The 17097-nt window shown below is 37.6% G+C and overlaps 1 pseudogene; it reads right to left on the bottom strand.

Annotated features, from left to right (window-relative positions):
* Positions 1-15612: 15612 nt before the first annotated feature.
* LOC125873890 (uncharacterized) lies at positions 15613-16642 on the bottom strand (annotated as a pseudogene).
* Positions 16643-17097: the final 455 nt, after the last annotated feature.

Genomic DNA, 17097 nt, shown 5'->3' with positions numbered 1-17097 from the left:
TTTAAAACTCAAGTGTTGTCTTAAAGAAAAGCTTCTCAAGATTTATAACTCAAAATAGGGTGTATGCTGAAATATACTAATAATGTGGCATAAAACTGGAGAATGTATATCTGAATAACTGAAATATCTGACCTAGCATGTGCAATTCAAGAACTAATGAAATACATTGCTAGGGTTCTGAAATTTTATGTAATAAACTGAGCAATATCATGATAATCTGATTTGGAACATTTAAATAACTAATTCATGATGATATGTTGAAATTCTAGAAGCCCTAGGTCTGTTCATAATCATGGAATCAAGAATCTGACTAAATTCTAGGGACCTAATGGGCGAAAGGAACCTACTATTGAAATCCCACATACCTGGTGACGAATTCCACGGAGAAATCTTTCGATTTTGAGGTTGGAACTGACGGAACCTTGCTGCGTTCTTGAACTAGGGTTCTAGACTTCTCTTCTCATTTTAGCGTTCTAATTTTTCTAAGTTTTAATTAATGATTTTGACTGAGATAAGTTCTAATTATGTTTCTAGGTTTAAACTGACTAAAACCTCATGATTTAGGGTCTAAACGACGTATCTTAGGGGTTAAATGGAATAGGAAATGACCAAAAGACCCCTGACTTAATTGCTGTCGGAGTGACCGACGGATTGGACTGACGGGCCGTAGGTCAAGCCTGCTCGACATGCTTTCACTAAAATGAGCATAACTTTTTAATCGGAGGTCGGATTTTAGCAAACTCAGTGGCGTTGGAAAGAGGATTCAATTATCTATTATATCATAGGTTATGGGTGACATAATTTGTTTTGTACTAAAAGTTATGACCATCTCAAGTTGACCCATCAATAATGTTTCAGCTAACTGGCTGTTGAACCTAACTTACGATTAGACCTACGGACCGTGGATCGATTGACAGTCCATGCTGGTCAACTGTCAATCGGGACTGAAGCTGGGCTTTTAGGGAATTGATCCACGGACACGAACTACGGTCCGTGACCTGACCTACGGACCGTAAGTCCGGGTGGGTCAACACTTAGCCAAATTTTCTGACTGAGTTCTGGGGTAGTTTTCTGTCATGAACCACAGACCTGCAAGACGGACCGTGAGTCCATTTACGGTCCGTGGATGGTGTCCGTGAGTGCCACCTGTAACACCAGAAATTTGAAATCTCTATTTGTGGATACGGGGTGTTACATTATCACCCCCTTGGGACCATTCGTCCTCGAATGAAGACTAAATTAGCTGAAATGGAGGGAAAGGGCTGCATTCCTTACTACAAAACACTGAGAACTGAATTTCTAACTGAACCGAGTTCCAAGAACATGAAAATATGCTGAAAATGCAAGTACAAACTGAAGGAACAAGATTCTAAGACTGAATTTTCGCATGAATGACTGAAAAACTGAAGAGGAACTATTACCTCAAGCTGGAATGGAATCGGAAGGAAAGAGGTGAGGATACTTTGACTTCATGGTTGTTTCTGCTTCCCAAGTAGCTCCCTCTACAGACTGACTCCTCCACAAAACCTTGACTGAAGCGACTTCTTTGTTTCTTAACCTTCTAACCTGACGATCGAGAATCTCAACTGGTACATCCTCATATGAAAGGCTATCTTTCACGGCCACACTTTCTAATGACACTATGGATGCTGGATCATCCACACATTTCTTCAAAAGAGAAATGTGAAAGACTGGATGCACTGCTGCTAAGTCTGCTGGGAACTCTAACTTATAAACCACTTTACCAATCCTTTTCAAGATCCGGTAAGGGCCTACATATCTGAGACTGAGCTTTCTTTTCTTGCCAAATCTCATCACCCCATTCATATGTGACACTTTTAGGAAAGCCCAATCATCAACTTGGAACTCTAGTTCCCTTCTTCTCACATTTGCATAAGACTTCTGGCGACTCTGAGCAGTCTTAAGTCTATCTCTAATGTGTTGCACTTTCTCAATAGCATCAAGGATCGAATCTGGTCCTATCAAGGCTGCTTGACCTACTTCAAACCAACCAACTGGAGATCTACATCTACTCCCATACAATGCCTCATAAGGGGCCATCTGAATGCTGGAATGGTAACTATTGTTATAGGCAAATTCAATAAGAGGAAGGTGATCATTCCAACTACCCTTGAAGTCGGTCACACAAGCTCTCAACATGTCCTCTAAGGTCTAAATGGTATGCTCTGCCTGACCATTCGTCAGAGGATGAAATACTGTGCTAAGATTAACCTGAGTACCAAGACCTTTCTGAAATGACTTCCAGAAATGAGAGGTAAACTGAGGACCTCTATCTGAGATGATAGACAAAGGAACCCTATGCAACCTCACAATCTCATTAATGTAAATCTTGGCGTAATCCTCCGCCGAATCTATAGTGTTGAACCGCCAAAAGCGATAAGACTTTGTAACCCGATCAACAATCACCCAAATGGAGTCATGTTGTCTGCGAGTATGAGGTAAACCTATGATGAAGTCCATGTTGATCACTTCCCATTTCCAAGTAGGAATGTCAATCTCTTGAGTCATACCTTCTGGTTTCTGATGTTCTACCTTGACTTGCTGGCAATTTGGGCACTTAGCCACAAAATCTACTATATCTCTTTTCATACCATTCCACCAATAGACTTCCCGCAGATCGCGGTACATCTTTGTGGCGCCTGGATGGATAGAATATCTGGAGTTATGGGCCTCTGCAAGAATATGTTGTCTCAACTCGCCCACATTAGGAACACATAATTGACCCTGGTAGCGAAGCACACCATCTCCCCCTTGGGAGATAAACCTCAACTCTCTGTTGATGGACTGCACCCTTGAGTTCAAGTAATATCGGTTCGCTGTCTTGCTTTTCCTTAACTTTCACTACCAAAGAAGATTCTGATTTATTCTGGACTGTCACACCACCATCTGATGTGTTAGTAAGACTAACTCGTAAGAGAGCAAGACGATGAACATCTTTTTCTACTTCCTTCCTTTTTTCCTCAATATGTGCTACACCACCCTCTAGATTCACCTCTTTCTAGCCTTAAGGGAAGAGATAATCAACATATAATTACTGAGCTACTACCCTTCTATTCTAAGATTGGCTTGTTTGGAAATTGGAATTGAACAACCCGAATTCTACAATCGACTGAGGCATAACAGGAATATAACCAATACATGCCTAGAATGATATCAAAGTCTACCATGTCTAACTCTACAAGATCTGCTGAGGTGACTTTCTGAGAAACTGTGACAGGGCAATTTTTGTATACCCGTCTTGCTATAACTGGGTCACCGACTGGAGTAGAGACAGAGAAAGGTTTTGAAAGATTTTCTGGGCTAACACTGAATTAGACTGCTATGTAAGGAGTTACAAAAGACAAAGTAGCCCCTGGGTCTAACAATGCATAAACATCAAGATCAAAGACTCGTAACGTACCAGTGACTACATCAGGAGAATCTCCCTGATCTTGACGAGCCTGAAGAGCATAAAGCCTGTTTTGGCGCTATCCACCACCAGTACCAGAAGAGTTACCCTGCTGAGTTGGGCGACCTGCTGGTGATGCTGGAGCTGTAGACTGAGCCTTAGTATTGTTACCTTCTAGCCCCTTCCTGGCAGAAGGGCAATTCTTCACCCTATGACCAGACCGGCCACACCCAAAACATCCTTCCATGCCTGCAAGACACTCATCTGGATGGTTCTTACCACACTTTGGACAAGTTGGGTAGGTCCTATTTCCTGAAACAGGTCCCTGAGGCTTAGAGCTTGGTGCCCTACTATTTTGATGTTGTCGTAACTGTGAGTGATTTCTACCACCCGATTTCTGCTGAGAGTACTCATAGTTCCCTTTTCTAGCTTTCTTGGTTACCTTAGCAATTTCCCTAAGCTTATCTCCTTCAACCTGCTGATTGTTCTGATTATTCATACTTTGAGCGAAAGGTTGAACAGTGTTTTGAAACTCTGCATTCATAACTCCCTGATCTGGGACTAGATGAACTGTGTTAGCATTCCTGGCATTCGCATTCCTAATGTTAGCTCTACGGGGAGGCATGATCGCTGAAATGTAGAACGTCGAGTTAGCTCTACGGGGAGGCATGACCAAATTTATAACATGCTGAGACTGAATACTGACTGTACTGAAATATAGTCAATGCAATAGAGTCTGACTGAACTGTGGGTGCTAAAATAACCGACATAAAACCACATGACCTGGACCTAAATGTGGAGTCCGATGTATACGCCCCATCGAGAGGACCCATTATACCCTGCCAGAGGTATAGAGGCATGCTGGCGTGATCACTAAACTGATGTTGCCCACAGAGGGGACTTACACCTACGTGGCTCGTAGTTCTGGGACTATATGGGTACGCTGAACCCTATTCCAACTCGGTATTATGCTACTCCCAATGAATTAAGTAGTTAACTGGTTATGACTGAATTTCTGTAAATACTGGATAGCTCGAAACTGAACATGCAAACTGAGAATAAAACAATTAATCTGATAATGATGGATTCATAAACTGAGACATGTATAACTAAATATATTGTGACTGAAATACTGAATAGCTTAAAATACTAACATGTAGATACTCATACTTGAAAACTCCTTTTTAGAAAACAATACTCTGATCATTGATGAATTGGGAAGTCATACTACATAAACATTGATGGTATATCTAGATACCATACTAATCATACATTGATGACCTACTCAATTGTCATACTAATCATGTATTAGAAGCTCTTTCTCAAAACACATCTTAACTTTCTCAAAAACTCAGTTTAAAACTCAAGTGTTGTCTTAAAGAAAAGCTTCTCAAGATTTATAACTCAAAATAAGGTGTATGCTGAAATATACTAATAATACGGTATAAAACTGGAGCATGTATATCTGAATAACTGAAATATCTGACCTAGCATGTGTAATTCAAGAACTAATGAAATACATAGCTAGGGTTCTGAAATTTTATGTAAGAAACTGAGCAATAACATGATAATCTGATTTGGAACATTTAAATAACTAATTCATGATGATATGTTGAAATTCTAGAAACCCTAGGTCTGCTCATAATCATGGAATCAAGAATATGACTGAATTCTAGGGACCTAATGGGCAAAAGGAACCCACTAGTGAAATCCCACATACCTGGTGACGAATTCCACGGAGAAATCTTTTGATTTCGGGGTTGGAACTGATGGAACTTTGTTGCTTTCTTGAACTAGGGTTCTGGACTTCTCTTCTCCTTTTAGCATTCTAATTTTTCTAAGTTTTGATTAATGATTTTAACTAAGGTAAGTTCTAATTATGGTTCTAGGTTTAAACTGACTAAAACCTCATGATTTAGGGTCTAAACGACGTATCTTAGGGGTTAAACAAAATAGGAAAAGACCAAAAGACCCCTGACTCAATTGCTGTCGGAGTGACCGACGGATTTGATTGATGGGCCGTAGGTCAATCGACAGTCCTTCGATTGGATCCGTAGGTCAAGCCTGCTCGACAAACTTTCACTAAAATGAGCATAACTTTTTACTCGGAGGTCGGATTTTAAAAAACTCGGTGGCGTTGGAAAGAGGATTAAATTATCTATCATATCATAGGTTATGGGATACATAATTACTTGTGCTAAAATTTATGACCATCTGAAGTTGACCCATCAATAATTTTCAGCTAACTGGCTGTTGAACCTAACTTACGGTTAGACCTACGGACCGTGGATCGATTGACGGTCCGTGCTGGTTAACCGTCAATCGGGACTGAAGCTGGGCTTTTGGGGCATTGATCCACGGACACGAACTATGGTCTGTGACCTGACCTACGGACTGTAAGTCCGGTCGTGGGTCAAACTTAGCCAAATTTTCTGACTGAGTTCTTGGGAAGTTTTCTGTCTTGAACCACGGAACTGCAGGACGGACCGTGAGTCCATCTACTGTCCGTGGATGGTGTCCGTGAGTGCCACCTGTAACACCAGAAATCCGAAATCTCTATTTTCGGATACGGGGTGTTACAAATTTAGTATTCAAAACACATAACGCATCTACACTACGATTCTCTGGAAGAACTGCGGCAGATATAGTCATGTCGTCATCTCCAACTTGAACAATTGATGTATCTGGCTCAAATGCAATTTCATCATTAATGCTATATCCAAAATGGTGATCTTTTGTTGTTATGCACAATGGATACAACCCGCAATTTGTTTGACGTCTTTTCAATTCCATAAAAAACCTCATGTCCATCTCGTTTTAGATTTTCATTGGAGTTAGATTACCTTGGTGTATCTGATCTCCATCCTTTTTCTAGTACAATTTGTTTTGAAATACCATCCACTAGATCGTTGTAGTTTGCATTAGCTCTCAAAAGTATTCCATCAATTCCATAATTTTCATATTCAATTTTAGAGGCCCAAGAACCCGAATGTCTCAACAAATTTGCAAAAAGACATCTCAAAAATTTTAAGATTCAAAAAATGAATTGATGAAGAAGATGAAGCTCTCACTTTTAGATTACTATTTTTTAATATGTCAGTTGATATAATGGATCCATTAATTACGTTTTGGTTGTTGAGTTTCCATAACTTACTCCTGTATTTAAGGGATTAAGTTACAACAATTAATTCAAATTAATTAAAACATGTCTCACGTCCTTTGAATTCTAATAGAGTCATGTATCTTTGATATACTCAAATTACACCTCCCTACAGAAGTATAAGCGATCGTTATCAAGTAAAGAACCCAACTTGTAGGTTGGGGTCGATCCCACGAGGAAAATGGTTTAGACTGTACTTTAACCAACAATTATATTTAATTAGTCAAATTACTTCCAGAAATAGGTAATTAAAGGGGGGTTTGTTTGTGTGAAACAAATAGTAGAATTTAATAAGTAATCAGTAATCAAAACTCAACTTTGGTTGTTATCAATATAAGAGAAATAACTAGGGTATACGTGTTCCCCACAAGCTCATAACGCAGTAATCCTAATAATAGCAATCCTTTCCTAGTGTATTACATGCAAAGTGATAAGTTAGGTATCTCTAAATCCCTGGTCCGGCATCTAGAGAATTTCACCCCGCACCTTGGTCCGGCTACGTGTGTATAATTTACTAACCCTTACTTTTACCTCATATTAGACATCATAATCGATGCTTGGCTTAGTTATTACATCGCACCAATCGACACTAGCTTATTAGATAGTAGCACACTAAATCTATGTTGATAATTCTTTTCTTGTTGATTACCTCCTTGGTCCGGCAAGTAGCAACAAGGCGAGTTCTAACACGTGCACTCGTTAAAAAGACTTTTAAACAAAAGAATTATCAATGCATGCAAAACACTATTCCAGAATTGCTTATTTACTATTACATACTTTGTTAATCACTCATGGTTCCCACAACCCTAGTTGTGGATTTAGTTACCCATATTAGCAAGAACACAATTCATAGTTTTAGATGAAGGAATTATGAACTTACGTAAAGAGAATAATAAACCCAGAAATTTAACTTGAATTGCAAAGCCAAAATCTTCAAAACGAACTTAGGAAATCAATAATTGCTAGGGTTGCAAATTAATCTCCAAAAGCACAAAGTAAAACTAGAATGATAATGTCTAACCTCCAAAAATGGGGTTTACATGCCCTATTTATAGAAAACAAATCCTAAATTAAAAGAGAAACAAATTAAGGAAAGTTTGTTCAGGCACGCGTCTTTATTCCATGAGACTGACTTACGGACCGTCGATGGATCTACGGTCCGTAAGTCCCTTCCGTCATCTAGGACTTAGAAAATATTTCAGCTCCTAAAAATCAGCTTCTCTGAAGCAAACGACAGACTTGCAGTACGGACCGTAGATCTATCTATGGTCCGTCAATCCCTTCCGTAGCTCCACACTTAGATTCTTCAAAAATCAGGTACTGGAACCCTCGCAGTCTCATTCTACGGATCGATCAGTACGGTCCGTAGATCGATCTACAGACCGTCAACGGCCACCGTGGTTCCATACTTGCTCAGATTTCCCTGATTTGTCATCCATACCTTGCCTGCTGATCTACGATCATCACCTACGGACCATCAATGGACCTACGGTCTGTAGGTCACCTCCATGAATGCCCTTTTTTTGCATTTTTCTCAGCTATCTCTATACTTCTTTGCCTGAACATCTTTCCTGCAAAATACAATAAAAACACATAAAAACCAATACAAAAAGGCCCTAGACACACACAACTTGTAAGTGAAATGTATTAGAAATACCGTAAACTCACGGTATATCAATCTTGCAACTTATTAAACATGTATCTTATAAATGAAAAATGGTATAAGAAGTAATATTGAAAACTAGTGGGATTCCTAGTAATTAGGATCTAAAGTAGTGGGATTTATGTAGCTTAACCACTTTTATTATTGCAACAACTTAAAACAAATTATTACTAACAACGATTTAATGAGACAAAGATTAATGAATGATAAAAATACCAGCAAGTTAGTTGCAAGCAACCATCTCTCTTTTCAACATAACACTTGTACTTTGGACATCTCCTCCATTTCTTGTTCTTAGCAATTCCCATCAGGATCACATCTCCCTTCCCTTTATTGTTTGATCTTCCCAAACGCTGAAAATCCTTACACTCCAATCCCTCATGTCACGAGACATTACACTGAGCATAGAACAATTGACGACAATTAGGATACTCAGAGTCAACCATATTGTCACTCACTCCCATCATCAACCAACATAGCTGAAGAGTCCTGATAAGGACAATACTAAATGATCGAACTCGAAAATAGAGCATTATTTTCTAATTGATCCAACACTTCCTTAGGAACAATTTCTCTACAAAACTTTGGTTTAATTATGGCCTTACAAGCTCATCTTACAGAGCTAGATTTGTCAGACATGGAAAAACTTGTAGCTCTTGCAAGCATCATTGGCATGTTGAAAGGTTTGGTGAAGCTAGATGTCTCGTTCTGCTCAAAACTTGGAAGCTTTCCACAAGAGATAGGTGATTTAGAGAACTTGGTGAAACTTGATGCCAACGATACTCAAATTTCACAACTTCCATCTTCAATCGTCCGCTTGAACAATCTTATATTCTTGAGTTTTGAAGGACTATGTCTAGAATATGGCGAGTACTTTGTATTCCCTCGGGTGAATGAAGGGTTATGCTCATTGAAAATTCTGAATCTCAATTTTCACAAAATAATAGATGGAGGACTTCCGCAAGACATTGGATGCTTATCATCTTTGAAAGAGTTGCATCTTAGTTGAGATGATAGCCCAACTTGGTGCTCTTCAAATTTTGTACTTAACATATTGCGAGAGGCTTACACAACTGCCAAAATTTCCAAAGCAATTAACTACAATATTTGCAGATTGGAGCAATGAAAATTGGTACGTACATGATAACTTCTTGGGATTTGTTGTATGTAACTGTGGCGAATTGATTAATATCGCAGCTCACTTGATTCCCTTATGTGATGATGGAATGTCGGGTATCACCCAAACACTTTCCTTATTTAACCATTCTTACGGTTATCCTAAGATTTATTTTTTTCTTGGTACCTTTTGTTGGCTTATGGGATACATCTACTGCAAATGGGAAAATGCCAAATGACTATGGGCTTATTACGTTATGTTTCTCTAGAGAAATGAAGAAGTATGGATTACGTTTGTTGTATTAAGATGATACTGAGCTTGACGGGAGTTGATCCTCTTCTCAGAAACATTCCATTCTAGTATTCTGGGAGAGTCGCGAGCCTCTTCAGCTAATAAATATAGGTATTTCTATTAGTTGTGTTGTCTCTATTTATTTATATAACTCTCTCCATCTATTAGTTGCAAAGTCTTCTTCCAAAACCAATAAATTTCTTTTGTCACGAGCTTGTATTATATTTTTTCTTTGCTTGTATTTTTGCTATATTTTCCTATTAATGTTGTAGTTGAATTATTAAAACCATATCAAAGCTGATACTAATAATAGCTAAAAAAAAAGACCAGAGTAGTTAAAAATCTGATTAAGTCTTCTTCTAGTGATGAATCTGAACAAAAATCATTAATGGGCGAGTAATTTGTATGTATCAAAAAGAGGAAAAGTGAGGCAAACCAAGAAGAAAACTGATTTTTTTTGTAACTTGCATCCTATCAAAGTTCAGGGAAAAGATGAAACAATTGAAGATGCAGCGCATTGTGAGATAGTGGAAGAAGCTGGAGTATGAGGCTGGTGAAGTTGAGGTTCGTTCTCCTTCGTGATCTCTTTATGTGCTTCATAGTTAAGCGGTAAATTTACTTAGTTTCTCACAAAACTGTTTGCACTAATTAAGGATTAAATCTGATGTTGTGGTCACTCCTTATAGGGTTACTTTGGTAGTGCAAACTGAGAAGAGGAAGATGGTACTTTGAGAAAAGAACTAGTGACACTTTCTTTGAAGGGAACATATATTTCCTTTGCCTGAGAAAGAGATTGGCAAAAGAACTTGGGTATGCACTAATTTTCTCTTTTTAAATTACATTTCGCACTATAATCACATCTTCTTATCCTAAGGAGATGTGTCACAAACACCCTCTTTTATGAACTCAACGTCCTCGCTGAGGTTTGCCCCACCATTGTGATTTTCCCCACCACTTGAGATTTGTCAAGACCTAGCAAAGATGCCTCACCTTATCGGAATTTGGCTAAACTCAGGTTAACTTTAGCTTGCATTGACACAGTTAACACAAAAATTACTCNAAGGGCTTTCCATGGATATATTATGGGCCACCCAATTATTTGTGTGCTAGGAGATATGACCCTTCAAAGTAGACCCTCGAAAAAGGCTTCACTTGGAAATTTCGGATTTTGATACGATTGCTCTAAAATTTGGGTTAGACCCATTTCCCACTCAATTTGACCCCCTAAACAAGAATATGAAGTCGAATTTTCAAAAAACGAAACGGATCTTTTAATATACAGCTAAACAAGTTTCCGGTAACTTTCGCAGCACATTTTTAAGAACTTTTGATTCAAATTCAAATATAATCATTTCATTAAGTTCTCGACTTCAAACTCACATGTGAGGCTATAGTTTCACTATATCATTTTCTGAGTCGTTACAAAGTTTCATCAATTAAACTAGGGTTAGCCATGGAAAAGATATAATATCATCTTAATAGTATGATTCAATACTAAATCAATCATAAACAAGTACTATCCACTCAATTGGAATCATACTCATCTTAACCCACAATATTAGAAGGAACCCTAACTTGAATTGAGGATTCATCTTCACAATTAAGGGAATTCTAGGGGACTCCCTAGATGGAAGAATCCATAGATGAATAAGCTATCATACCTTGGATACAAAGCCCTCACAAAGCTTGGAAGATTGGAGGAATTTGACCTAGCTTTATTCTCTTATTCTTCTTCTTCTTTCTTGAGTTTTCTAGAGAGAGAATTTTTGAGCAGATGAACTTTGAGGTTTTGGAAATAATGACTTAATTGGGTGGTTAAAGGCTTAAAATAGTTTATATAGGTGTATAAAGTCTATAGAAAACGACCCCACTTAATACTAACTAAAAAAGGAATGTCCTAATTTGCCCTCACTTAGGCAGCATGGTGCCGGGCACAACGACAGGGTCACGAGCCCTGGTCCACACCATTGTCCATGTTCTTTCTCGTATTCCATGGTCCAGTAGCTAGGACACAAGGACTTTGCCCCCACAAGTCTAAGGCATGACCAGGAGGCTTCCCACGGGTCGTGGTCTTCACCACTGACCATTAATTGGCTCGTGGTGATATGTCAACTTTAGGCAGCCTTTACGGAGATACTTGTCACTCCCCGAGCCTACATCATGGGCCGTACCAACACCCGGAGACCATTGCTGGCCCCAGGCGAACCCTTGGCCTGGCTTTCTTAACTCAGCGGAAACCTAACTCAACAGTACAACTCAATGCAATGAAAGGTTATAAAACAACCAACTGATGCATAACATGCCAAAAGACAGCTCGAGTCTCAAAATAGAATATTTACATATAAACATAGATGAGAGACTCAATACTAACTGACTGACTGTCTATGAAGCCTCTAACATACTGAGATGGATGTTGGGACACACCCCGCAACATCCTAATAACACAAAACTAAAAGAAACAAAATATCTGAGTCCTCCGAAAAGCAAGGAGGCTCACCACTGACTCTGGAGTGCTCAGCTGGATCAACGACGTGCAGGATGCTGATCTGGGGTACCTGTGTCTGCATTGTCATGAGATGCAGGCCAACTGGCATCAGTACATGGAATGTACGAGTATGCGAGCTGGAAAGCTAAACCACAACTTAAGCTTGAAAAGAGTACAAGGGAACAGTTACCTTGGCTCTATTCAACTCATGAATAACTGAACTCAATTTATAAAGCAATAAGACACATGCAATATANCAAAATACAATAAAAACACATAAAAACCAATACAAAAAGGCCCTAGACACACACAACTTGTAAGTGAAATGTATTAGAAATATCGTAAACTCACGGTATATCAATCTTGCAACTTATTAAACATGTATCTTATAAATGAAAAATGGTATAAGAAGTAATATTGAAAACTAGTGGGATTCCTAGTAATTAGGATCTAAAGTAGTGGGATTTATGTAGCTTAACCACTTTTATTATTGCAACAACTTAAAACAAATTATTATTAACAACGAGTTAATGAGACAAAGATTAATGAATGATAAAAATACCAGCAAGTTAGTTGCAAGCAACCATCTCTCTTTTCAACATAACACTTGTACTTTGGTCATCTCCTCCATTTCTTGTTCTTAGCAATTCCCATCAGCATCACATCTCCCTTCCCTTTATTGCTTGATCTTCCCAAACGCTGAAAATCCTTACACTCCAATCCCTCATGCCATGAGACATTACACTGAGCACAGAACAATTGTTGACAATTAGGACACTCAGAGTCAACCACATTGTCACTCACTCCCATCATCAACCAACATAGCTGAAGAGTCCTGATAAGGACAATACTAAATCATCGAACCCGAAAACAGAGCATTATTTTCTAATTGATCCAACACTTCCTTAGGAACAATTTCTCTCCAAAACTTTGGTTTAATTATGGCCTTACAAGCTCATCTTACAAAGCTAGATTTGTCAGACATGGAAAAACTTGTAGCTCTTCCAAGCATCATTGGCATGTTGAAAGGTTTGGTGAAGCTAGATGTCTCGTTCTGCTCAAAACTTGGAAGCTTTCCACAAGAGATAGGTGATTTAGAGAACTTGGTGAAACTTGATGCCAACGATACTCAAATTTCACAACTTCCATCTTCAATCGTCCGCTTGAACAATCTTATATTCTTGAGTTTTGAAGGACTATGTCTAGAATATGGCGAGTACTTTGTATTCCCTCGGGTGAATGAAGGGTTACGCTCATTGAAAATTCTGAATCTCAATTTTCGCAAAATAATAGATGGAGGACTTCCGCAAGACATTGGATGCTTATCATCTTTGAAAGAGTTGCATCTTAGTTGAGATGATAACCCAACTTGGTGCTCTTCAAATTTTGTACTTAACATATTGCGAGAGGCTTACACAGCTGCCAAAATTTCCAGAGCACTTAACAACAATATTTGAAGATTGGAGCAATGAAAATTGGTACGTACATGATAACTTCTTAGGATTTGTTGTATGTAACTGTGGCGAATTGATTAATATCACAGCTCACTTGATTCCCTTATGTGATGATGGAATGTCGGGTATCACCCAAACACTTTCCTTATTTAACCATTCTTACGGTTATCCTAAGATTTATTTTTTCTTGGTACCTTTTGTTGGCTTATGGGATACATCTACGGCAAATGGGAAAATGCCAAATGACTATGGGCTTATTACGTTATGTTTCTCCGGAGAAATGAAGAAGTATGGATTACGTTTGTTGTATTAAGATGATACTGAGCTTGGCGGGAGTTGATCCTCTTCTCAGAAACATTCCATTCTAGTATTCTGGGAGAGTCGTGAGCCTCTTCAGCTAATAAATATAGGTATTTCTATTAATTGTGTTGTCTCTATTTATTTATATAACTCTCTCCATATATTAGTTGCAAAGTCTTCTTCCAAAACCAATAAATTTCTTTTGTCACAAGCTTGTATTATATTTTTTCTTTGCTTGTATTTTTGCTATATTTTCCTATTAATGTTGTAGTTGAATTATTAAAACCATATCAAAGCTGATACTAATAATAGCTAAAAAAAAAAGACTAGAGTAGTTAAAAATCTGATTAAGTCTTCTTCTAGTGATGAATCTGAACAAAAATCATTAATGGGCGAGTAATTTGTATGTATCAAAAAGAGGAAAAGTGAGGCAAACCAAGAAGAAAACTGATTTTTTTTGTAACTTGCATCCTATCAAAGTTCAGGGAAAAGATGAAACAATTGAAGATGCAGCGCATTGTGAGATAGTGGAAGAAGCTGGAGTATGAGGCTGGTGAAGTTGAGGTTCGTTCTCCTTCGTGATCTCTTTATGTGCTTCATAGTTAAGCGGTAAATTTACTTAGTTTCTCACAAAACTGTTTGCACTAATTAAGGATTAAATCTGATGTTGTGGTCACTCCTTATAGGGTTACTTTGGTAGTGCAAACTGAGAAGAGGAAGATGGTACTTTGAGAAAAGAACTAGTGACACTTCCTTTGAAGGGAACATGTATTTCCTTTGCCTGAGAAAGAGATTGGCGAAAGAACTTGGGTATGCACTAATTTGCTCTTTTTAAATTACATTTCGCACTATAATCACATCTTCTTATCCTAAGGAGATGTGTCACAAACACCCTCTTTTATGAACTCAACGTCCTCGCTGAGGTTTGCCCCACCATTGTGATTTTCCCCACCACTTGAGATTTGTCAAGACCTAGCAAAGATGCCTCACCTTATCGGAATTTGGCTAAACTCAGGTTAACTTTAGCTTGCATTGACACAGTTAACACAAAAATTACTCTATTATAATCTGTAATTGCCTAACCCACTAGTAATATTGTTCTATCTGGGCATAGACCTGCAGAACTTTTAAATGCATCATTAAAGTACAAGGTCTACTTATATATACTTAACATCTCTCTTGCGTTTTGCTTATATGTTATTTCTTATCCTAAGTTAGGGTGTAACACATACAACCTCTCTCCTGATTTTCCAAAGCAAATTAAATCAATTTTTACTTTAAAAACCAAGTGTTAGATGAATTCCTTAATACTTTGATCTAATAAGTGATGTAGTAAAAAATAATTTGAATAAGTGATTCAGAATAAAAGAAATATGAGCTTGATAGTTGGTCATACGAACCTGGACTCTACATAAAATAGAACAACTTGTCTGCATAATAGAAGATTTGTGCATTTTGGTCTAGACTTACATTGGACAATAGGCCTCCACCGCTAGAACCCATCCAAATCAGACTAAATATCTAATTCAAACATAAAGACCCTGCATGTTGTTTTTTCACCAACTTAACAACTACAATTGAAATCAAATAAAAGACCATGCATACAGTTTTTTAACCAACAATAGACTGCATATAATGTAAATAAGAATTCAAATTTCTATTCTGTTTCCAAGGAGACAAAACTTGAACTTTTTCACATTCATTGAAGTTTTTGATCAAGGAGTTTCCTCTCATTATCCTCCTCTTTCTTCTTCTTCTCCTTCTTGATCATCATCTTCTTCATCCACCTAGTCCACCTCTAGTTCATCATGACATCCTCCATAATGATGCTGCCAGTAGAACAAATTTAATTGCCTACTAAATTGATAATTATCACATGTCATTCCCAAATGAAAATATTTACAATTGACACAGAAAAGTCTCCAACACTCAGGACATTCCCTAATTGGATATTCCCTTAGATCATCAACCAGTGTACCCATACAATCTATAAAAGGGTAATCGATAACTATTGGTGAAGCTAGAACTTCCATTAGTTGAATGGCATCTCTTACTCGCATAAGGAAATCTACCGGCATTATTGAATCTATATCTAAAATTCCATTACAATCAGAAGTAGGGCACTTCATAGAAACCATCTCATGGATATCCTTATTAATTTTTTTGCCTATATAATTTTGTATGGATTCTTCAGAATAACGATGAATGCAATTGGTACCCCGCATCATTTTGTTTGGCAAAGGAAACACATTTTTACAAATTTCACAAAAAAGTACTTGAAGATTACCCCTTTTTAGAAGTATTTTTCTTTAGGTTAAGTGAATTTGAAATAACATAATACTCAATTTCTACAGGTTTTTTTCGAACACCATGATTAGAGCTTGATTCCAAGTTCTTACTTGAATGAAACTGAGTTGAGTAGAGGAGAATTTGTTGCAACTCGATATCAATATCTCATCTTTCGCAAATGTTTTTATTTTCAATTATAGAGGTGACAACAGAATTTAGCAAGGTGGGATCAACTTCGATTTGGCCGGAGTTCAAGATTTGCAAATCTGTTGATTCTATTTCAACTTGATTCTACCGTCAATGGGACCCAATATTTCTTTCCCAATATATGCATATATGTTGTATATATATATATATATACTGTTTTTAGGGTTTAGATTTAATTTGGACTATACCAAATTTAAAATAAATTAATGCAATATGCGCAATTTGTATCACTTTCAAGGCGTGGCATTGTCTTACCGAATTGCGCATATTGCATAAATTTATTTCAAATTAGGTATAATCCAAATTAATTCTAAACCCTAAAAAGTAAAACAAATACAAGAACCTGAAAAAGAATAGTATATTTATACAACATATATTCATATATTGGGAAAGAAATATAGGATCCCATTGACGGAAGAATCAAGTTGAAATGGAATCAATAGATTTGCAAATCTTGCATTCCGGCGAAATCGAAGTTGATCCCACCTTGTTGAATTCTACTGTCATCGCTATCACCGAAAATAGAAACGGTTATGAGAGTGGAGATATTGATATCGATCTGCAACAAATTCTCTTTTACTCAGCTCAGTTTCATTCAGGTAAGAACTTGGAATCAAGCTCTAATCAAGGTGTTGGTAAAACACTTGTAGAAATTGAGTATTTTGTTATTCCAAATTCACTTAACCTAAAGAAAAGTACTTCTAAAAAGGGGGAATCTTCAT

This window comes from Solanum stenotomum, chromosome 8 (assembly GCF_019186545.1).
Source record: "Solanum stenotomum isolate F172 chromosome 8, ASM1918654v1, whole genome shotgun sequence".
Lineage (NCBI taxonomy): Eukaryota > Viridiplantae > Streptophyta > Magnoliopsida > Solanales > Solanaceae > Solanum > Solanum stenotomum.
The sequence above is the reverse complement of the archived record's forward strand: the minus strand, read 5'-3'. Positions and strand labels throughout refer to the sequence as shown.